We start from the raw sequence: 24,107 nt of genomic DNA, 5'->3' as shown, positions 1-24,107 counted from the left end.
CCTACAGACCTGCAGTGGCTCGGAGCTCCTCGCTGAGGGACGGCCTCTCCGGCGGGTCACGAAAGAGGTTAAGGGGCCCGCTCACCTTCCCAGCAGCCAGACGGGAAACGGCTCCACCGCCGCCCCACCCCCGCCCCCAGGATGCGTGACTAAGGTAAAGTCAACACAATCTCCCGAAGGCGACCGCGGCATGTGAAATAACAGCAATTATAAATGAAATAAACACCTCAGCCCAAACGGTAAAAAAAAAAAAAAAACGCCTAAAACAAGACTAGCAGCTTTGGCAGTGCCGCGCATCCGCTCCCAGAACAACGGCTGTAGGGGAAAAACCACTATCCACTATGATTAAGAAAAAGATGCAAAGCAGCACTAGCCTGCTCCCTAGAGCATACAGGAGCTCCAATTAGCTATAATTACAGATTTCATCTTCACTTTACACACCTTCCTCTCACGTTATCGTGAAGACAGCCCCTGCAAACCAGCTCCGAGTCCTTCAGAGTACACCTGTTTAACCAGCCTCCCTGGAGCCAAAGGAGGCTCCCTTCGCCCCCACACCCCTCCTCCTCCCCCCCTATCTCATGCCCTCAGCTGCCTGACTGGTTCTGGTGATGGAACCGATGTGAGTTTGTTGATAATGTAATCACTGATGTCAGGTAACTAGGCCCCGAGCTTGTTGAAGGGAGGCCACCGCTGTTAACATTTCGAAGAGGAGCTAATTTTACTGCACCTGAAGGGCACCTGTCTTTTCAAATGAGTCCGAGACCAAGAACAAGGCTTTATCACGCAATACTTCCTACAAAAAAAAACACACACACACACACACACTCCTTTGATCCTGCATCACCCTTGTCTAGAGACAAACTGGTGCGTCCTTCATCTGCTTCCCAAATTAAAACATGAAGATTGCCCATAAAACTTGCCAACAAAATGTGTTATACGGCCCTCGGTTACAAATTGCTGTACTCAAGTTTGTCAGCTGAAACACTATATCAAAACAGGTACTTCTGTTAATACACAGACTTGGTGTATAAAACAAAAACAAACATTTTTAAATAACTTCTTATTTTTCACAAATAGTGATGATAACACTATTTTTTAACAAGCAAGTTGTGAAAAGTTTAGGAACTCATACTAAACCAACGTACAATTGCCATTTTCAAGCTCACACCTCGCAATGCCCGTCATCGTATCAACACTTGGCTACAGAATTCACAGGATCAAGACAGACCGAGTTCTGGTAGACAAACCATGGAACGTTAAAAACTCAGCCTCTTCTTAAAAGCCACTGACATCTCTTCATTTGTAAGAAAACTACACATAAAAAGGGATATCTCAAACTAGGCAATAATATGGAGCGTATCTTGAAAGTGATATTTTGGAAAGATACGTTTTTCCTACACTAGACACTTTATTGATCCCGTGAGGGAAATTGCAGAAATTACACTACCAGCTCTGCTATAATTATTTTATGCCTTGCACAAAAAGCTTTGTCACAACTTGGAATCTCAATTTCTTCATTCTTCAAGGACTCTGCCTCCCTGTTCCTTCTTCTCAAGCAGCTATTGTTTGGAGTTTCTCGGTTGAAATGTTAGGATCACTTCCCAGGCTTTGCATCAGCAGATTTCCATTTTGCACAACCCGATTTAAATAGAAGATAACTTGATAACATCTGCGAACAGCCACAGTGTTTCACTGCGACATTCCTCATTTGCCATTTTTCTCATACTACAGACGTCTTCGACACAACCCCTCTCGCTCTAAAAAAATTAAAGCCACAAGCCAGGCCAATCCATATACATTGGGTAATAGTCCGAAGGCATTCCTGCAGTTAAACAGCCTCAGCATGGCTCAGTTTACTCTTACTTTAAGGACTGTTATTGTTTTGCATTAAGGGGGAAAGAAACCGGTACTGTACATTCAAAAGACACGGGGGCAACTTCAAGAACCACTGCAAAAGAAAGGCATTTTATAACTTGAGCCCCAGACCGTCTTGAGAAGAGACCAATGTTGACAAAATGACCGAGCCTAAGGTTGAAGACCCCCAAGATGTCCAGCAGGACCACCTGTAAATGGGCAGAAGACCTGGCTGGCTCCACCATTCGTCACTCTCCTGACTTCCACTCGCTCAGGGGATAACGGTGAAATTAATCTCGAGTTTCCCCATCAGATGGGAACCTGGGCCTGGCGGAGCCGTCGTGGGCAGAAGAACGTACAGGCACACGCAGGAGGGGATCGTGTATCCGGTGTCGGGTTGAGGTTTCAGCACCCAGAGCGACGGCTATGCGCTCCTATAGGCAAACCCCCAAGACCCAGGGACGGAGCAGCCAAGCTTCCTGGTTTAAGAAAACAGTGCTGTTACTGTGGCATCTACGCTGACATTGTTCTTGGATATGATTATGTAAACCGCACTCCTGCAACAGAACATTCTTTTAATAGAAAACCCTGAAGTAAAATTTCCCCCAAAGTAATTTCACATTAAATATTTGTCAGTGTCATTGGGCGCGACGTATTCCTCCGTGAAGAACATCCTCTTACAGTTGTTACCAGGCAGACCGCGCTCACACCGACGGGATGGGGGCCGAGCCGATCCCGACTCCAGCGACGGCCTGCCAGCTGAGAAAGAGAGGGTTTCGGGCCGTTCGTTGCGTTAGCGGCGCGGCTCCAGAACACTTGAGCGGAGAGAATGCGCTCGTCAGCGAGAAAAAAACAAAACGAAAATAGATTCCACACAAACTGTAAAAACACTGGAATGCTCTTCCAAGTACAAAGCTAGAGGCATTTCTGTTATTAGTGCCTCCCATGAGATTAAAACATTCAGGCTAAACTGTCTTGGTCTGCAGCTTTTACGAGAACCCAAATGCAATAAAGATCAGTCCTTCTCTTCTTCTACAAAACGTAAAACACAAAAGCCATTACAGCTGTGGAAAGAAATATATGAATATTCACCCCCCTTCGCCGATACCCGCTACCCATATTCTACTGCTGTTTTAACACCCTTCCCAGCCACCTGGGGTACAAAACAGTTGCCAATTACAGGTTGACGCATTCCCTCACAAAAAAAAAAATAATTAAAAAATAAACTTAGGAACAGATGGCTCTTTATTAAAAAAAAAAACGTAACTTTCAAAGTGCCTGAAAACATCAAAGTTCTTTAAACATTACCCCCAACATTCTGCTCGGTCACAACTTGCTGGGTTATACAGCTTAGCTGAAGGGCTCAGATGCTATAAATTGCATTGGACATGCTGGCACTGCAATGAACAGCAAGTGGAGCGCAAAGCAATGAAGGCTTGAAGGCTGTGTAACAATCGAGGTCCCACTTCTGAGCTTCTCTTCCACCGAACAGGTAATCATGGGATATTACAAACCACTCCAGGCTATACTGGGAGTGTAGATCGTGCTTCTTAATGGTATGGAAATATATATTGTTACGCAAGTCACTTCCACGCTCCCTCCGAGGAGACAGCGCAACACTATTTAGGCAGGCAGTTTCTCAGAAAGCAGGAGCCTCGGCCATCTCACCGCTGGGTCAGAGAGGGGAACAGTTGGCAGTAGCCGGGTGGAGAATACAATAAGAATAAAAGCTAAAGGCTTCAATTCATGCACAAGGGGACGGTCTTCCTAGTGCAAGCTTGAAACGGAAAACCACTGGAATAGAGAGTTAGGCCTAGACTTTGGCACAGTGCCCTCCTCTTCCTCTGCCGCTTTTAACACACTGAGGTGCCTGTTAATCTCACTAAAATCACTAACAGCTTATTAATATAACAGAAAATAAAGGGAAGGCTGCACTCGTGGTCAATAAGGCCCAGTTGCGCATTAACCTTTTCAGGACTCTACCTAGACGATTATTTATTAGTAAGCAGTCTATCAACTTTGTGCTATGGGCCTCTGCTGCATGTCTGTATGCAAGGATTGAGGCACAAGTCAATCAATTCCTTCTCTGCAGGGGCAAAGATTTTTTTAAAAAGAACTCAGCCAAACTCCCCTCTACCGATTTCTCTCCCAATTAAAACCAAAGTGCATTTTCCCGCAGGAACAGTGTTAATCCAATTGTGCCGCATGACTCCAATGTGCCAGGGGGAAAAACACTGAGCCTCTTCTAGTTATTGAACACAAGAAAAAAATAGCTGCAAATTACCATATGTTCTAGGACACCACAGTCGTACTAAGGCTTGACCTTTAAGCGCCAACGTGTGCTCAGATGGATACGCTTGCCATCTGCAAGCAGGTACTGAGAAACCCGTCTGTGTCCTGCGCACTGAGGAGGCTACAGCACAGGGGTCACAAGCTCAGTTCCTGGAGGGCCTACTGCCAGCTGGTTATTGTCCTAACTGCAGTAGTCAATTAAAACAACAATTATGTTCTAAATTAAACATATAAAGGACTTTTCTTAAGGTCTTTTACGGTTGATTACACAAGATATTCACTTCATTAAAGGATACAGTTATCTAGAAATCACCTCAGAACCTGAGTAGAAGTATTACAATTATACAGCTAATTGAATAATTAAACCAAATACGCAGCTGAGAACGTGGTGGGGGGAAAAAAAACACACACACACACATACACCAGGCTCTCGAGGAATTAAGTTTGAGAATCCTGTCATAGGAAGAGTTCACAGAAATGGATTAATTCATTTCAGACGCAGGACGAAAAAGAAGGATTCTATGATGGAAAACTTAACTCACTGTATTATTGTACCACTTGCAGTCCCCAAGGGAGGAACCTAAATCACGTGCTTGGGTCTGTACTGGGCTTTCCTGAGGGCACGCCCTTGTCGTAAGCCTACTGAGCACATCCTTCCTGGTGGCACTGGCACAATTTCATGAGCTGTACAGGGTAGCTTATCAATGAAATTATGCTAAACACACTAAACAGCTCCACACAACAGATTGCAAAAGAAATGTTACCCATCATGAAGGCAGGAATCTGAAAGTCTACAAATGGCTGTAATGACTGATCACTGATGTATTAGCCTCTCTCATCTGATGGATTAGCGTTCTTATACACCCTTCTAAATTGTTGACCTTAAAAATAACTGAACATTTAAATTGGCATTTGTGAATAATGTTATTTTCAGCACACGTGAGAAAAGATGAGATGAACAGAAAGTTACAGCATAAAAGTTTTCTGCTGTAAGAAATATCTGGCAGGAGAACCCGAGAATGGGTGCAGGTGTTCGGCACAGAGAAAACTCGCGCAATTCTTTTTTTTTATGTTTCTCAGAATCACAAAAGAATGCATGAAGAAATAATGCACGATTGCATTTTTGGCATGAGAAATCTTGCTACCAGTGACCCTACCATTAAGCAAGACTAATCAATTTCACATTCCCAAATACTGTGAAACTAGGAGGGGGGGAATGCCTCAGCATCTGGTGAAATTTTCTCATGTTACTCCATGAAAATATTCCCAACGAGCTGAAAAGAAAAAGAAAAAAAAGCACAAAAGAAAAGAAACAGAGGAGACAGAAGCGGTTTGTTCCACTGTATCAAAACGACTTGCTCTTTCTTGCCTGTCACTGATCAGAGACCAGGGAGGCCTGTTACAAGTCATGTGAATCAGACTGGAGTGCTGCAACAGCCCAAACAAGGGCTCTGAACATAAAATTAAAAGAAATGTCATAAACAGGGGGAGAATGTTTGTTTAATCACATTCAAGCCATTGCTTGCGGCTTATTATTATTTTTACTGGATGTGAATTTCATACTGTATATATATGTGATCAATCAGCAGCATAACCATCATAAAGTCTGACCTCGTGGCATGACGTGTATATATATATAACCTAGACACAGAGTAGTGGAATTAATTCTGAAAAAAAAAGTACCAAGTGGATATGTAAAGCAATTACTTACGTACAGTACGTGTGAAGAGAAATCAACACCACTTTCCACAAAACCATTCTATATTTTGGTAGTGCTCTCCTGACGCTGGCCACAAAAGAGACACTGTAGACCAGTTCATTAAAGCATGCAGAATGGTGTAGTCAATATAAGAGAAAATAAAAGCTTCTAAACAAAGAATTCTCATTAACCTATCCTGACGGGCTGCCACAGGCCTGTCATCATGTGGAATTAATTGTCTGCAGCTTGGGGAAAATGAGAGGGAAAAAAAACATCCTTTCACTCTATTTATTTATGATGCTTTATCTTGGACTTAACCAGAAGGTAATCTTCTAATTGCAGTGAATTAGCCATGTCTAGGTTCCTGACCAGAAACACACTCATGGCTCACAGGTTAGGTATTACATCATTACCTGCTCTGGAGCCGACATTTAATTGGAGTTTCTGCCGATCCATCTCCAGCTTGCCTGTCAAGCAATAATGATTTGTGCCTGCTGATGAAACAACATTAATGAGCTCAACGTGCCCTATCATAACATTAGCATTAACCTACAGCGGCTACCATCCATTGAAGAAAAGCTCTTTTCTTTTTCCTGTGCAGATGTGTGGCCTGGCTCTGACCAATTTTAAAGTTCCAATGCAGCATCCCATTCCATGCTCCCAAAGAGAGGGCATTTCTCCCCACTTCAAAGGTTTTACAGATTCTGGGGGCTGATACACTATATATTACAACGGTGGACGGGGGGTTATTTTGTCAACGCCAGTAATTGCTGTAGAAAAATAACTTAAAAACAGCCACCCGCCACGCTCTGGGAAAACAGCAGGTTCTAACACAGAGCCCCTGGAAGGCACAGAATAAGCACAAATCATAGCCATGGCAATGAAGTTATCATTTATCAGTTAAGATGTGGGGTAAAATTGGTGTAAAACCTCTTTTTACATGCAAGTGCAAACATCCTTCAGAGACCTTTGCTTGCAGAGGCCAAGTAAGAAAGTTCCCAGTGAAACCCATGTGCTTCCCAGATCCCTCTTCACACAAAGTTACAATACGTCCTGCTGCAGTGAGTCAGTGGCATGGCAGGGAACAGCAGGGGTGCATTTCTTAAATTAGAGCCAAATCTGTTCTTCAAACTCAAGCCACACACGCTACACTACTGATGGGTAAATGCAGGAAACTGAATGGCCCAGGAGGGATGAAACAGTGACTGAATCCTATGATGTACTGTAAGGTTAAAAAAAAAATCAAAACGCAGCCTTTAACGAAATCCTAGATTAAGAAAAGGCTGCTGTCCAAATAAACTGTCATGATTTACTTGGGCTCAAAGCAGCTGTATAGTTCATTCTGGAGCCTCAAATAATTTATTCAAGACCATTTAGCCGAGACTTTTACAACCACACCCCTCCCACCTTGGTAAATCTGGGGGGTCCCACTGTGTGAAGACAGGCCCACTGTGTGAAGACAGGCCTCGCCAAGGACCACAAGGGCCACCGATTCAAAGTGAGCCACCCCTAAAACCCAGGGAATAAGTAACGCTGATTGGGATAATTCAGCACTTCAGCTGAAGAACAGCTGCTCAGATTCCTACTGATTGGCCCAGGCAGGGCACACAAATTCACTAAAATCACAGAGCAGAAAAAAATGAAAAGGCACAATTTTCATTTTTTTTAAATGAGTACTTCCACGGATTATCTGAAGCAGTCCTGATCAACATCAAATGTTCATTCACTTTGACTGAAACAGCCTGATGAATTTTAATAACCTCCAAATTAAAAAAAATAATATATGCCAGTCTTAATATAAAAAAGCCTACACAAAGAGAGTTTTATCTCGGAGAAGGAGAGATTTCTCAGATGAAGTCCTGTAATTCTCAGATCGACAGTAAGAACATAAAGGTTTCTCAAGCAGAGAAGGCCAGCCAGCTTGTGTGGTTGCTGGTCTGAGGTTCTCGACCTGCCCTCATCTCGCTGTTTCTTGAAAGAAGGCAGAGTGCCAGCTTCAACACCATGGGAAAAAAAAAAAGCCAACTCTGCAGGATAAATGCCACCCGTTTTCAATTTTAAATATACGCCTCGACACTTTCCACTCGTGTCCCCTGGTTTGTGTTTAACAGTTGGCTCTGGAGAGGTCCACTAGGGTGACTATGTCAATGTCTATCGAGGATTCTGAAAGTCACGCAAAGTCAACTCAATGGGCTTCTTCGGGTTGGAAAACGGCACCTTACGTTCACTCCAACAAAAGCCCTGCTGCATAAACTGGTGCCGAAACATGGATAAAAGCACCAGCCAACTTAATTATTAACCATTCCTTCACTGTTTGATAGTGCTTTGAGTGAAGGAGTGCTTCCTGTCTGTGTACCACATTTCCACTTCCACCCAAGTCCATCTTAATAAACGCATGACCTGGGCTAGTTTTCCGTCAACCTCTTGTGCTCCACGTAACACCTGAGCATATATTTTTTTTAATTCTCACTGAAAACAGCAAAACAACGTGGAAGCTTCCGAATTCAGCAACAACTCCCGTTTCGTTATAAATGCTGCACAGGACGCGACGCACAATGTTTGGTCCAGCTCCCTTCCAGCCTTTTTGCATCAGCCTGCAATTCCACACAGCCCTCAACTCAAATATCTGAAGCCGTTACTGACAGCAAGGAGTGTGTTTTGAGTTACACCCGTGTTTCGAGGGCTCAAAATGAGAAAGCCAGAAGGAAAATGACACCCAAGCGCTGGAAGCACATCGCTCCATAAATGTGTGAAACACAGATTAAGAATTACAATGCCCAGCCCCTGCTGGTCGCTTACATTCCATTTGCAGGGATTAAGGATTAAATACAAACACTTATTTCCTGGAAATTTATCCTTCGGTCTTTTAATTGCTTAGACTTCAGCAAGGCGTCTCTCGTGATCTTAAGGCAAAAACACGATCACAAAAGGACTGGGTGCATCCCTTCACTGCGCAGGACAGGTGCGCTCCGCGGTTCGGAAAGCCCCAGGTCCCTGGAAGGACCTGCCGGGCCCGGCTCGGCGCCGACAGCGATGCGGCACTTCGGGGCTGCAGGGCGGAGTGCGAGACAGGCCGCTCTGACAGCAGTCCGGGCCTGCTGCGCTCCCTGCAGCTTGGCTCAGGTGCTCTGGCCACCAGCCAAGCACTAAGCATCTCTCCTCGCCAGATTATCCTGCAGAAATCTTCCCTGTATCCCCCTTACGACGAGAACACAAAAGAAATATAAAGTAATAAAACACTCCCCACTCCATCAGCTCAGATTCTGGGCCTGGAGGAATACCAGCTTGTTGAAGACTGGAATGAAGAATGAAGCGCAGGAGGAAGCAGCCAAATTCAAACACATCATTTGTAAGAATGTGCGGTTCCCCTCAGATACAGAATGTAACAAAAACCCTAAAAAAGTACCCTCCCCCCTCCCCAACAGAGGCAGCCTGGCCCTTGGCTTGCATTATTCAGCACTCTTCTTCATTTTTAATGCTGTTCATAGGGACAACTTCATCCCTAAATGCTTCAATAAATATTTCAGATGAGGTATTTCAAGATACATGAGAAATTTCAAGCCTCTGTTTGTTCCGATATTAAGAAGGCCTCTATGCAAAGCTGGGAAGAAAAAGGAGGAGACGAGAGCCCCTCAGGGAAAAAATGATCACATTTGCTCTGACTGTAGGATCTGCAGAGGGCACCACCTATATCATATCACGTTCCAATTATCTGAGACCGGAACACTGACCTGATTGGCAAAAACAGTGTTTTGTGTTGCTAATAATAAGTACTTATCATATCTATCTTTATTACACGTAGAAAATAAAATATATGATTTATGATGGATCTTCCTGTAACCATTTGAAGCTGCTCACTAGAGACTTGTCCGCAATTTTATGTGCGTTAGCCATCACTGAACAGCTGTGGAAATGCAATCAGCTATCTGATTTCTTGAACTCTTTCCTCGAAAGGTTTTGATCTGAAACAATTAAGAAACTGAAACACTGGGAACCCATTCTGATTTATTGAGACTACAGTATTTATATAGGCTTGATTAATATGTAAATGAAATCACTAAAATTTTTGGTCAGTACAAAGCATCATATTCCAACGGTTCAATAAGCACTTAATAAAAACCCAATTTCCTTTCTTTCATTTCCTTTAATTAATGCTAAAAGCCATTAAAAACTGAAGTGCATTAAATATCTCTCCATCCACTATACCCTTTTCTGTGCTACAGGCAGTCATGAAATGATAAAAAAAGAAATAAAATCAACAAAAGCTGAATTAAACTACAGGTCAATCCCAAGTGTGGTACATATTAAAACACTGCTAATGCACTGTATAAAAGACCCAGCCAAATGGGGTACAAAGGGTGCTTGTTACGTTCTGGATACTGTCATGACTTGTTGAATACCTCTTTGTGAAGGGCATACCCTAAATACACTCTCCTTTCAAACTACAGCAGCAGCTCAGCAATTGGGAACCGGTCAGTCTATCAACCAACTCTACAGCAAGATAAGAAAAAAATTAAAAAGCACGCCTCAGGCCAATGTCTTTCCAATTCAAGACAACCCCTTAAATTGTCAGGTCCATCAGAGCAGGAAGTTGTACTACAGGACTACAATAATGCATGTCTAATGAGATGCACCACCTCTGCAAAATGATTTTCACTCACACGATTTACCCAGTACTTCAGAAGTTATACAGCATCCTTATTCCCACTCAGCTACACAAACAGGCCTGGATTTCTCTTTTGCCTTAGAGAACCACTGCTTTTGTTTCTGGTATTTCTCAACACAGTGAGGACACATTCATTCAAGACACAGGAAGAGTCACCCAATTCTTCTTACAGATACCTGTTTTGTCTGCTCTCGTCTGCGTGTCAAGACAGTTTTCTCCCCCTCTCCAGTGCGCTGGATTTTACAGGCAGACTGTGCCTCCACGCATGCTGCGTGGCAGGTCTGAGGACAGCCACCGCGAGCACTTGACGCCACTACTGCGCCCCCTCATCAAACTCCACTGAGGAACTCAAGCCCTCTGTTTCTAGAAACAAATATTCTCTTTGTCTGAAAAAAAGGACAATTATTGCAAGATATGCACAATGCAAGGCAGTTCATTCTCCCCCATCATTAATCCATACTGCAAAACACTCTGTACACACATTCTGTATCAGAAAGACAAATCGTTAAAATCTACAGCATTCCACATTTTCAGACAATATTAAGAGTCACGGATTTGCATAAGTGAAAAAAGCCAATTTGACGCTCTGATCTGGATCAAGGCATGTGTTCCCTTCTCCAAAGCAGTGTAGGAGTAAGAGGAGTTTACAAAACTGTTGAATAAACATGAATTATAAAACTATCCATGTGTTACTGTAACAACATTTAGAGCAAAGTATTCCCTTTTATAACCTATCAAAAATTGCCTCAATAATGGTCAAATTGACAAACTCATTTCAAAGGTCGCGTGCAGAAGACGAAAAAAATACGGCTTCCGAGATGAGCCTGGAGATCTGAGGGACATCTGGAAATCCCAGGGTTAAGCTAGGAACCGAGCTGAACCAGGGAATCGCCGTGATCCAATCGCGAACCTACTTAAACGAACAAGTAACTTTCACGGGAACCAAAGCGTACAGCCGAGTCCAACCTGGACTTCTCCCTACATACTCCAGTGTAACACCTACAGTAAAAATGGGGGGAAGAGTACTTTCAAGATAAACAAAATAACTCGACTTCAAATAAAATTTGGACTCCATCCACCTGTTCTCAGTAAGTGCTTGATTTTTAGAGGGACACAGAGAGCTGGTGTGACTCTGGGGAGAAAATGAAGCCACAGGGAGACCATGCAAACACCATGCAGAAGGCGGCTCAGTCCGGCGTCGAACCCAGGACCCAAGAACTGCGAGGCAGCAGCACTCAACGTCTCCTCTGGACCCTTTGGGAGATTTGAAACGGGCAACTTCCCACACTTTGAGAAAATGTGCTTTGCACTCCTTTTCTGTAAACTGGTCAGTAAAAAAACAATACTCCCCCCCCCCAACAATCTTGAATCTTGGGCCCTGGTTTCGACCACTCTACAAAAAACAGCTGATACTCATTTGCCTCACAAAACTGACTTCTTAAGTCTTAATTAGTAATAAACATTTGTTTGAAATTAACATCTATAACAGAAACTGGCTTAATGAATGACAGATAATGAATGTGGAATACATGGTTTTAATTAGTTGGATGACAGTTTAAACAGAAATCCCTGGTATTACATGAAAACACACCCACAAAAACAAATTAATTCAACAACGAAATAAAATGGGATATTTCTGAAATTTTCCATTTCTGCTGAAAAGGGTCTCTCTGTGAATCCGCCCACAGTTCGGCGCAAATCCTTAATTCTGCTGACAGCCCTATACTTTGAACTATCCTTCACAGCTTTATTGTTCCTGTGCTACTGATAAGCCCCACAGTGACGAAGAGCTATTCACCCAGGTTCTACTTTCTTTTAGATCAATACTTCACTAGGTAACTCACCATGTAATTTCCATTGATCCCTTGAAAACATTTAACTCCCCAGGAATATTTAGAGCAGAGGTAAGTTTCTCCGATAATGACTGCTTTTCCTCCTTTTCAGCGTAGTTTCTTCTAATCTCGGAGGGAGACGTCTCGCAATTCTCCTGCGACTATAAAGCACTTTTAAATGGGCTTCCTGTCAAGAGGCTCATAACGTACAGGAACCGTTACGCCCCTTTCTGAACCTGGTACTGCCCTGGAAAGGAATATCCGGAATTGAAGAAACACAAGCAGCTGAATGATAAAAAAAAAAACGTAATGTGTTAATCAGTCCTCCAGAGAATTGTTCTCGCAGTAGTCACAAGGTGAACCATTCACCAACATCTTCTGCCACAGACGCTGACTGAAGCCTCAACTTTCATTTTTTACCTGAAGGAAGGAGCACTCAGAAGCTTGCTCAGAGGAAAACACTGGGCAGTGAGTGGCAGGGCTGGGGGATGAACTGGGAGCCTACTGGCAGAGAGTCGTCTTTAATCACGGCGACACTTAGCCCTCCAGCAGGGTAGTGGGTGTAACCTTTATAAACCTGGCATTTCAGCTGTTGCCTATTTCTGTTAAGTCATCCAATGACAAGATTTAATTCAAGCCCAGAGAATTCTGATGGAAATGAGCTGATGTTTTTTTGTTGTTTTTTTTTCTCTTAAACGGGCCTTATTCTGTGAAGGAGCCCTGTTAAGTGGCAGTGCCTTGGCTTCTTAAACACATTGCACTCCCTCAGTGTAATATGTTAAGCAATTTCCCACATGAACCTCTTCAGACAGATGTCCTTAATTTGAACGAAGGAACAGCACAGGCTAAAAATGAGAATGTGAGATTTAAAATATCATATATGCCATACAAAAAAAAAAAGTTAAATCTGTGTTTCTACTAGTTTCATACTGCCAATACATAACCTTTGAATATTATTTCTCCACTGATTGATTTATGAACTTACTGGCTAAGGAAGAAATACCTTCTGAGTACAGATTCAAAAACAAAAACAGGCCACACAAAATACAAAATCCAGGCTTTAAAGCCTACAGTTTGTGTCCAGTTAACCAAGGCCAAATTTCAGAGTTTCACAAGATACACTCCCTGAAGAGACCAGCAAAAAGAGAAAACACAGTTGCTCCATTGCACACATCACAGAAGAACTGTTGTAGCATCAAACAAGCCTATGTCATGGTAGTTTCAATTAATGGTTCTGCCTATTTTGACACACTGGTGACAGCAAGTACAGAACTAAATGAGTCACTTTGAGGAGAGATTCTAAGCTGTGAAAAAAGGTAGGAATATGCACAAATATCTTTAAAAACTAGAACAATTTTAGCTGATGCATGTAAATTATCAAAGAATGGCAAAAAAATAAACAGAATCCAAAAGACAGCTTATAAAACAGTATTCTTATCTTAAACAGGCAGCACCAATGGTAAAGCACATCCATAAACATGAGAAGCGAAAATTACATACAATGCTAAAATTGATGATCGAAGAAAAAGGAGCACATGATAAAACTGGTGATAAAAAGGCAGTTTCCGTAACCAAAATAAACTGCTCAAGTCAGCTCTGTAGCTGAAATATGTCGCTGTCTGTGTGCAAGAGGTCATGTGTCTCTGTCAGCCTCACGACAATGAAGACTCACAACTTGGGAGGCAACAGCTGACATCAGCTGCTGAATTTCAATATTTAACTCGTTATCGTTTGTCTTTCGGAGAGCCACCACGCTCTAGAAGTTCGACTGGCGAGCCCACTCCGCCACCACAGCTCCAGAAGACCCCCAGACTCAAGGGACAGCTCGTGTGCATTTCCATTTTGTAAAAATCCATGCAGAATGACCAATTGTTTTGTTTTTTTTTAAATCTCTCACTTGGGCCACAGACCCCGAGAGCTCAGACGAGCGAGAGTGAGAAAGTGAGAAGGTGCAGGCGGGGAGCTCGACCCGGCCGCCTTCAGACCGTTGGGCCGTTAACACCGCTCAGGCAACGCGGACCCGGGCGGGAGGTTCGGCGCCTTCTTCCCCAGCGGCACCGGACCCAACCCGTGATCACGGGGCACGGCGTGCCCATCGAGTGAGGAGCGCCCTGGCCAGCTGAGCCACTCGCAAGGCCCCAAAGTGCATTTGCAGCCACAGCCACCACTTCCAAATCCTGGAAGCCCGCTCTGCATCGCCGCATTCATGAGGCGCCTGACCTGAAAAAAATTCACAGAACTCTAGGCGCAAAAATGATACATCTCGGTAATTTACCGGCTATTAGTACACCTAGAAACTGTTTATAGAGAGTGCACTGAAGGTGCACTGTACTGTGTCACCTTGCTTGACCTCTTTGCCTTGATTCTTTTTTCATGTTTTCTCATCTCTTCAATGCAAATTGAAAAGTCTCCCCATGATGTTCACCTTCCGCACCAACATCTAATCCCGCCAAGGGGCTGGATCCATTCAGTATCCTTGAGGTCCTCGGATGGCACAGATGTCTGCCGGCCCTCCCCCCCTCCCGGCGGCTGCAGCTGTCAGAGCGCAGCCCAAAAGCCCGCTGCTCTCCAGGACACAGGGCGGCCGGGCCTTCAGCTCCATGACAGCCTCCACATCACGGCACCTGAGCTGCATGTTAAGCTGAGAGGCTATGCATTCTCGGAAAAAAGCCGCGTGGTGTAAAACTGCTGACACCATGCCACATTTTCATATAAGCACACATACAGCGCCTTTTAAGACTCGTGCATAGCCTTCTGCTGCATAATAAAAACAACCCGAAACCACAACTAAGCTTTCATCTGTCTACATTATGGCAGCTCCAGGAACCACCCATCTCCTGTTATTACAGGAGCAAGAAATCGGAATCATGCTGCTACTGAAATTCATCTCTCATCCACGTTAGCCTGACATTTTGTACTGGTCCATGTACTCGTACAGAGTCTAACACTAACCGTAGGCAGAAGTCTGTTTTAAACTGAGAACAGGAGGCACTTCTTTCCGCAAAGGGTTGTGGGAGTAGGGAACAGGTTACACGTGCATATCCCCGCTACATCCTTACAATGAAGCTGCCCCCCTGCGACACTAAATTGAAAGAAACTGTTAGGAATTGGATGGATGGAAATGATGGAATAATGGATACAATAACCAACCATAAGGCATGCCAGCTCATGAACTAGACTGATGTGGTCCTTTGCCCCCCGCATCCCTAATGTTGCTCCCAGCTGTGAAAAATACCTCTGGCTAAAGCAAGTACCAGACTAAGGGACTGAAGCTCATCTTTTTCTATTAAGCTTCCATAGTTGTTCTCATTTTTTAATTACGCCTTAATTAAAAATATTCATATATGCCAAAAACAGGAGAGAAAAAAATACACAATGCCGTTTTGAAATCCCCATTTCCGCACATCACAAGGCCTTCTGATGTACTGAAATGCATGATTAAATGCGACTGGAAAGTATCTTTCAATGAAAAGCAGCGGAAATCAATTTTAAACCAATAATGACAAGGAGAAGATTAAATGGTGATACACAGCATCAGCCACTCACCTTCATAATTCAATCAAGAGATAATGGAATGATAGGGGACAACCTGTAGGTGCTCAACAGCCAAGATTAGTAATATTATAGGGTTATATCAGCAAGGTAATTTAATCTTCAAATGGATCCTGCTAAAGTAAAGGGCCGTTAATGTTGGAAGCAACCTGCCTGAAACAGCTCAATGACATGTGGCTTTAGGTCAAGTCTACATTCACATTGCCTTGAGAAAACAATTGATGAAGACAGGAACAGATGCTAGGCAAAGCAGTCCTATGGGCCACTGTACTTTTAAATAATTGAGTGCCAAAGACATGGGAAATGCAATTGCTTAATTGCAGTTGCTTTCTAAAATATAATTACTTCCACCTTTGCCTCCAACAGGCTGTTGGACATTATCAGGACATGGTTTTCCTAAAGTCCTGATTCCACACCATTCAGTTCCTTGACTCTCTTGACAACTCAATGGACTTCATTAAGGATCATTTTAACCGAAGACGCGGCAACAGGGAGAAAAGCTACCCTCTGTCTTGGCATATCTCAGCATGCAGTCATACCAGCTAGATTTCAACCCGGGTGGCAGTCACAAAGAGAAAAACACTCTTTCCTGCTGCATCTTGTTAGTCTGGGCTTTTTCCAAGAGCTATTATGACTACACAGGAACAATGAAATAAAAGGTATTTTATACAGATTAATTAGTGATCAGGTGTAAAAAAAACCTCCCCTATTCACAATGGAATAAAGGACCGGCCTTTTAATGCTTCATTCCGTACATTTTCACAGCAGGCCAGCAGTTGCTGTTGCCTTTGTTTGCTTAAATAAATAGTACACAATGGACATACTGTTTACCCAACTGCTTTTCCATTAATTCCCCCAGGGCCATACTGCACTGTTTGACAAAACACCACTAGCTGCGTATGATCTTCCTTTTCAACCAAACAATACCAGTAAAGTTCGGCATGACAGATTACAACAGGGAAGTTACTTGTCAAAATTAGGGCTGTTAACTTGCGGTCCCTATAAGCCCCAGGGATGAGAGAATTATTCGCACTGTGCTGTGGATTAATTTGAGCTAAAGATTCACAGACTGGGTTTCCCCGAGAGGCAAACCTCAGCGAGAGCGCCTTTCATACTCAACAATAGACCAGTGCCAGTCGTGCACCGCAAACAGCAATCACTTCGAGCCCAACTCCTAATTGCATCTTTCATTACAAGTGTAAAGCATGCTGGCAAGGGCATGTGTTTGCTCTCACTGAATTGTCCCCTCTATACATCTCTCTGTGTCTAGAGCCAAGGATATCCTGTCCTCAAAGACGTGGGTGAACAATAGGTTTGGCAGAAAAATACATTTGCCACGGCCACTGTCTTTCCATCATCCTTGCAACGCTTGTTCAGACCGACTATGGGTGCAAAGCGGTTTATTCGATTATTCTCCCAATGACAAACGAAGCCAATTCCACATGGGAAAACCCCTCCTAAAAAATAGTTTCAGGAAAGTTCAAATGAGGAATTCCTCACTCTGACACAGCACTCCGTTTTGCGCACAAGTCACACCTGTGCGCTTGCTCTATCAGTTCACGAACAAAGCATGTGCACGAGTCTACAGATCAGTTCTGAAGGGCTTCAAGTGCTGTGAGCTCTCTTCTGCTGGGTTTTTCTTTCAGTGGAAGAGCAAGGTGAACACCGCTACACCGAATCACAGGGAAGAAACAACTGGCAAAACAAACGGGCCCAATCAATATTCAAGAAGATGTGCGCAATGCCAAAGACATCCTAGTCAAGCTGCCAAGGCTTAAGATAAAGATCAGTCTAGCAAGCAGCCCTTTGAAATGATCTACTTGTAAATACACCACTTAAAAACATTATCATTAACCGCAAAAAAGGCAAAGCACTGACAGGGATTTCCAAAGCCTGAAAGAAATGAAAGGTTAATGTTTAACACAAAAAGGGCAACTGTAAGACTGATGTAGGCGTCTCAGTGAAATCAACACGAACAGTCTCTAATTTTGTAAAGTAAAAGCATGTGCTTCCTGTATTTTAGCTATGATACCTGTTACACCCACATATTATTGTTTCAATACAAGAAATAGTATCTCGGGTAGTATATATTTTTCTTTTAAAAAAGGAAACCTGCAATGGAATATCAAATTATGTTTTTCTGTCTGTTTACTTAGATACTCATCCCAACTCTGTTTAACCTGTCTTGAAGGGCTGGTTGCTGTTGACAGGTTACACACAGAGTCAGGTGAACTTGAAAGGATGTGCCATTCTCCAACAGTCTTAACCGAACAAAACAAAGGCTTTCACTCCACTTTGCATGCTAGATTGAGACATTCAGCGCAGCAACTGGAAAAGTACGGTGACAAGGCAAACAAGGAAGAGAAGGATAGTTTTACACTTAAAGACGTTCTGACTAGGAGAATTCTACACTATCCGCTACAAAATGACCCAACAACTGAAGCTATGACCCGAGCTGCTATTAAAATCTGTGTGCTGATGAGTGACTGCAGCATAATACGAACTAAAGCAATAAACCTCACCCACCAACTGCAATGAGCCAACACACTGCATTCAAACACTGTTAAAATAATGTACTGTTGCTTCCTCTGAAATGCATCTGTGAAGACCTTGCTGTGAAGTTTTCCCATCAGCTATGCAAACAAGGGCAATTTTCAGAATGAACAGATCTCACTGCATTTCACAAGTCAGCCTGTTTTCTTTCCATCATAGACCAAACTACCAGAATGGGACAGGGCTAGGAAATGCAACACACCTCTTCCATAGAAAAGTTAAATATTTCTCCGCAGAAATAGGGAGACTCTCACATGTCTGTCTAATTCTTTTTAGATCAGCTATGTGCCGAATCCCAATGTAATACCTTCTGCCTCAGGAATTAGAAGTCCCTAGCTCATGCAGCATCTACCCCCATGCCTCCTTGCTGCTCTCTGGTTAAATATTTACAGCAAATAAAAAACCTCATCTGCAGACAGGTTCTTGATCTTGCTTAGCAGGGAGCACACCGTTTTGCTGTGCAATATGGGATAAATGTTTCTTCTCTCTAGGGAGGTGTTGAGTGGAAAACTAAAAATATTAATTCACATCTTGTGCTGTGAACTACAAGAGAGAAAAATTGCAGCTCCTGGCCCCCCTGTGGACTTGAAAGCAAAGGGGGATAAAGGAGGGATGGTGTTACAGTCCACACATGTCCAAGGCACTGACTTCCACTCGTTAGTGACATTTCAACTCAAGAGGAAACTGAAGAGTCATAACTTGTTCTTTGAATTTAAGCAGCTTTTGATAAAAGTCAGTAACCCTACTAATTGTTGCCAGCAACACTTTAAAACAACTAACTTTGCCCAGTTTCCTCTGATGCTTTTTAAAATTTGCAGCTCATATACGCTCGAGTTACGGGCATGAAAATGCTTACACCATGCCTTGAAACAAAAAAGGCTAACTACTCATAACACTTTCTGCTATAAATCATTGCCTTACCACCCTACTGACCGTCTTTTCAGACCTGCTGCATTTAGTGAAGATAATGCGTACAATTCCCTGAAGCCCCAGCGATACAGCAGCTGGCCCCAAGAATCACATGCCCTTCCCATCAGCTCAGACCAGCCCCTGGCTCACCTCTCACCAAAAACCGTGCAGCCATCTCTATTCACCCGGACCAGTGTGGAACAGGCTCTTGAGCTCCAGCTTGCCTTTAATATCTGCTCCCCTCTCCGATTCATTATTTATGAAACCGGAGGCCACGTTCAACACTTAATAACACAGAGATTGATCATAATCCAGCCCTATCCTCCCCGTTCTGTCTACCTGCATTAATCACCCCGTTCTCCGTTCATTAAACCTTCCTCTTGACTGCTTATCCACGGAATCCGAGACAACTGAAACAGCTAGGGCGCACAGCTAAAGACACACGGCACCAGCTCTCTTAACATCTCCCTGCTGCCACGGCATCTTAATTTTCTGTCTCTAGACACTGCGTAATAAAATGCAAACTAAATGCTGTAGGTTTTTGTTGTCCTACCAATTCGTAAAGGACCGTGAAGTTAAGGTAATAAGGAATTTGAATGAAGGGTGCAAGTGGGTTAACGCTTTACATACAAATGCTTTAGGTTCACTTTAACAGTCCACCCACTTCCACAGTTGTCCATTTTCACTGGATGGATGAGAGCATAATTAAGACACATCGGCTTGTTTTCAAGGTGGCAGCAGCCCACAGAGAGAAATAAACACATAACCAGTGACTAGCACGCTATCGTCTCGCCAGCCCCCTTCATGAGGAGGAGAACCCTCATTCGTCAAACGTATAGAGTGGTCAATGCTTCCCAGACAGCTTGTTATCAAAACAGAAGAGCAAATTTCAAGCACCATGGAACTAGGAACAAATCCCCGTTACTCGACTAACGATTAACCAAGGTCAAGACAGAGAGAGACTCGAGGGGAAAATTAAAGACGAAAACATCACACGTGCCAATTGAGAACAGGCAAGTTTGCAACTGGAAATGAATTATTTTGCTCCTTTTAACACTATCTGGGAAAAAAGTGAGGGTATTCCTCACTTCCTTTCAGCTTTTAAGTCTATTTTTAAAAAATAACTTTTAACATCTGACAAAGACTGCAACCTTTGATATCTGACGCAAAGCTCTCTTTGAAATCCCTTTTGCCTCTGGGATGCAGGCGCAACCCCCTTTTTACATTGATTTTTAGCATTAATGCATTATTAACAGGATGTTATTAATACAGACACTTGCTTTCCTCAGAACAGGCTTCTTAAGAATGAAGCACGCAACATTTAGTCACAACATCAACACAGATATTTCAGAGTGCTGAGCCTCTTAAAACAAATATGAGCCAACAGCCCCATTTGGGGGTTTACCTTCTGCACTATACTTGCAAATATTTTCTTTATAGTAAACTGAAGCCTGCAAACTAGTTTTGCCCGTGTTTGAAAATGGTCCTGGTTACTGCTCACTGTACCATTGCCAGCTACTGAAACTGTGGAGCTCAAACTGCAAATCCTCGCAGCCTTTCAAAAGTTTACTGCCCAGGCAGGTTTTTAGAGAAGGTAGTCGGACTTCTGCGAGCATCTGGCAGTGAGGAAGACTGCCAGGCAGGAGCACAGCCACATCAAATCGCTGTAGATATTTGTTTTATAATAAAAAAGCATCGTGTCTATTTTAGTCTCAGTGGTCTGACACAACTTAAAGACGTCAAGCGCTGCAGGAACTTCTGTTAATTTCATTAGGCTTCTCCAGCAGCTTTGCTGTATTCATTAAAAGCAACATGTAAAAAACAGGATTCCTTCCCACCTTAGGTGCCACCTTCAGCACAAGGACACTCGAAAGACATGCCAAACACCCTCCCCCTTCGGGATATGTAATATTTCCAGCCGTGTGTGCACACGTCACTGTGCCATACCAGCTGTCAAGCCCAACCATGAGTGACAGCACAGCTAAGACAGCCATTACACTGGTCGTATTCCAGCATAGCTCTGAATTCTCCAAGCAACATCATCACCACCACCACAACAGTCAGCTTAGTTGCTAGAAAAAACTTCATCATGCAACTAAATGGCATCACCAAATAGTGTTTTCTGTTTACATACTGAAAAAAGTCATTGGGCTAAATGAACAGTACCACTCCCCTACAGACCTACCTAGAATTGATCACTCGCTCCAATACAAGTCACCCATAATAGCAGGGGTTTAAATCGCCTCCTTCCTCTCACAGTACATAACTCTTCAGATTGAGGTTTGCAAGTAGCTATGACAAACATTTAAGTGGAATCTATTAGTGTTAACAGAGTGAAAAACGTAATTATCACTAGCCTGCAGAATATATAAATTACATTCAGAAACAACCCCTAACCCCTGCCTGACCCACACCCTAACCCTTGGATTATTACAGAAGGTAGCTTGTTCCATCAATAATACTTTCTAAATGTATTAACAGTTTTATAACTCTTAGATCTATGGTTTTGATTATGGTGTGATTCTTAACTGACAAATATTTTACTTCAGTAGTTTAAAAATAACGACCCTTTATCCATTTCTATCCTTGGGAAGAGTACAACCTGATTCTCCAACATTCAAGATATCCAACACTTTTTTTAATTATCTGATATAAAAGCAGCCTAAAATCATCCGAACGAAATGAGCATCTGCTTTCAGATACCAAATCACTGCAGGATTGTAAGGAAGGAATGCTGAGTTGATGTTTCATTGCACCAGATTGTAATACAGCTCGAACAGAGAAAATGGCAGTGAGAATGCATTTTTTAAAGCTCACAAGCTGTTCCATCTCTCTGTAGTAGAACAGTCACCACACCCTTATGTTCAGCCCCTCTTCTCGTCCATCTGCCACAGACAAGATCAAACCAGGCCGCAGTGTTTTGGTTCCCAAAAGTTCGCCCCTGTATTTTGCACCCTGTACTTTTTTTGGGGGGCATGATGTGGTGTGAATGAGTTAACTTATTTAAAAAAAAAAATGAGTCTCCAGCAAAGCAGTTAAGTGCTTCATGTCCAAAGGAGTCCAGTAAACGATGTTCTGAAGCATTTTAAATCCTACAAAAATGCTCTCGACTCCACAGCCATTGACAAGCTCATATTATATCTGCCATTACTCATTGTGATAATGGCTGAATTGAAAGCACTTCAGACTATGCGAGAACAAAAAGGTAAAACAGGCAGAGCCCACATCTTCCAGGCTTTCCGAGGATATTAATGTATAAAAATGTAACTCAACGCTTACTGTTACTCATCCTCATGCCTTGCCTCCGATTCAGTTATGACCTAGATGAAAATAGGAAGGCCCCAAGTCATGCTGCAAAGGGTAACTCAAATACTGAGGTAGGAATAAATCAGAGCTATATCGGAGTTAAATCAGAGTTAACACCTTATATTAACACTACAATTTTATCAATACAAAAGTTTATCACAGAATGTAACTGACCACAATTTGCCACCTGTTCCCAATGTAATGTAATGTTTTCCTGTGAAAAGGTTGAGACATCCTAGTTTACAGTACATAACAGACTTCAAAATCCCAGGCCTAGATCAACCTGGTTCCATCAGGATAAACTCAGTATGTCCTCTTGTTTCCACGGGGAGATTCCCTAGCAGGCAAAAAAAAAAGTGCAGACTGAAGCACATAATACCCAAAATCATTCAAGCTGTGTTGAACCCGATTTATTGAAAATCATACCATCGACCTGTAAAATCTCTCCCAGTCCCTCCATCTTTGGCTGGAAGAATCAAGATCAAAAGAGGCCATCTTTTGCCCATCTAGCTTATTTGGTAATTAGCAGCTAATTGATCCAAGGGTCTCATCCAGATATTTCTTGAAAGAAGCCAGAGCACCAGTAATAAAGCTAGATGGCTTGTTTGATACCCTTGCAATGCTCCCTTAAAAGCAACGCAGGGATCAATCTGAAGCATTCAAAATCCACACAGGCACTGACCAGGTCGACCCCAAGTTCGGAACCTCAACACGATGTGAAGTTCATTCATACGAAGTTCAGATTCAACAACGGAACACAAACTGGAGGACGCAGACCGCGAACTAAGAAGGAGGGAAGTGTATTTAAAACTGAGAAAGTGTAGGCACATCTTTACACTAAGAGTGGGGTATGGAACACGAAACACACCCATGCTGTCAAAGCTGACGCCGCCGTTTGGATCGATGGGACACTAGCAGCCAGAGCAGAACCGTCTCTTCCCGTTAGCAAGCTTCCCGTTTTTTATGTTATGTAAATGCTTGCCATCTTCCACCCTGGAGCGCTCGCCCCCTTGTGCTTGACGGACAAGGACGTTCTGGAGCTCAAGCAATTGCACAGCTTGAGCATTTTGGGAGATATCCCGTTTGGCCCGGGTGCAGTCCCTCCTGGATGCAGGAACTCCAGACGTCTGAGCTGACAGTGCCTCTTTAACAGATAGGATGTGGCACGTACGAAGGGTGAGAGAAAGGCCCTCATAAAAAAAATCACTGTACAATTTATGGTGGTACAAAAATTATTCAAAGTAAACAGTATCAAAAGCGCACATTAGCCTACCTCGTACAGCTTTTTAAAACAATCCAGGCAATGGGGCATTACAGCTCTGTCTTCTGCCACACAATCAAAACACACTTCAACATTTTAAACAACCCTTCTCTTTACGCCTTTTCATTTGCAGTTGCTTTGCTGCAAAAGTACAAAAGGGAATTTATTTAGCATTTGGGGGTG

The 24,107-nt window shown here is 43.1% G+C and overlaps 1 protein-coding gene across 11 annotated transcripts in view; it reads right to left on the bottom strand.

The window, feature by feature from the left end:
* The window catches only part of LOC148651763 (receptor-type tyrosine-protein phosphatase F), a 222,607-nt gene that overhangs the window by 188,670 nt on the left and 9,830 nt on the right, over positions 1-24,107 (bottom strand). Inside the window, exon 1 of one of the 11 annotated variants that reach the window (XM_088597857.1) lies at positions 12,356-12,374. The exons of the other annotated variants lie outside the window; for them this stretch is intronic. The gene's annotated coding sequence lies outside the window, so the exon portion shown is untranslated. Of the gene's footprint in view, positions 1-12,355; positions 12,375-24,107 lie in introns of those variants that run through there. 11 annotated transcript variants of the gene reach the window in all.

This window comes from Lepisosteus platostomus, chromosome 11 (genome assembly GCF_059453375.1).
Source record: "Lepisosteus platostomus isolate fLepPlt1 chromosome 11, fLepPlt1.hap1, whole genome shotgun sequence".
In the NCBI taxonomy this organism is placed as follows: Eukaryota; Metazoa; Chordata; class Actinopteri; order Semionotiformes; family Lepisosteidae; genus Lepisosteus; species Lepisosteus platostomus.
The sequence above is the reverse complement of the archived record's forward strand: the minus strand, read 5'-3'. Positions and strand labels throughout refer to the sequence as shown.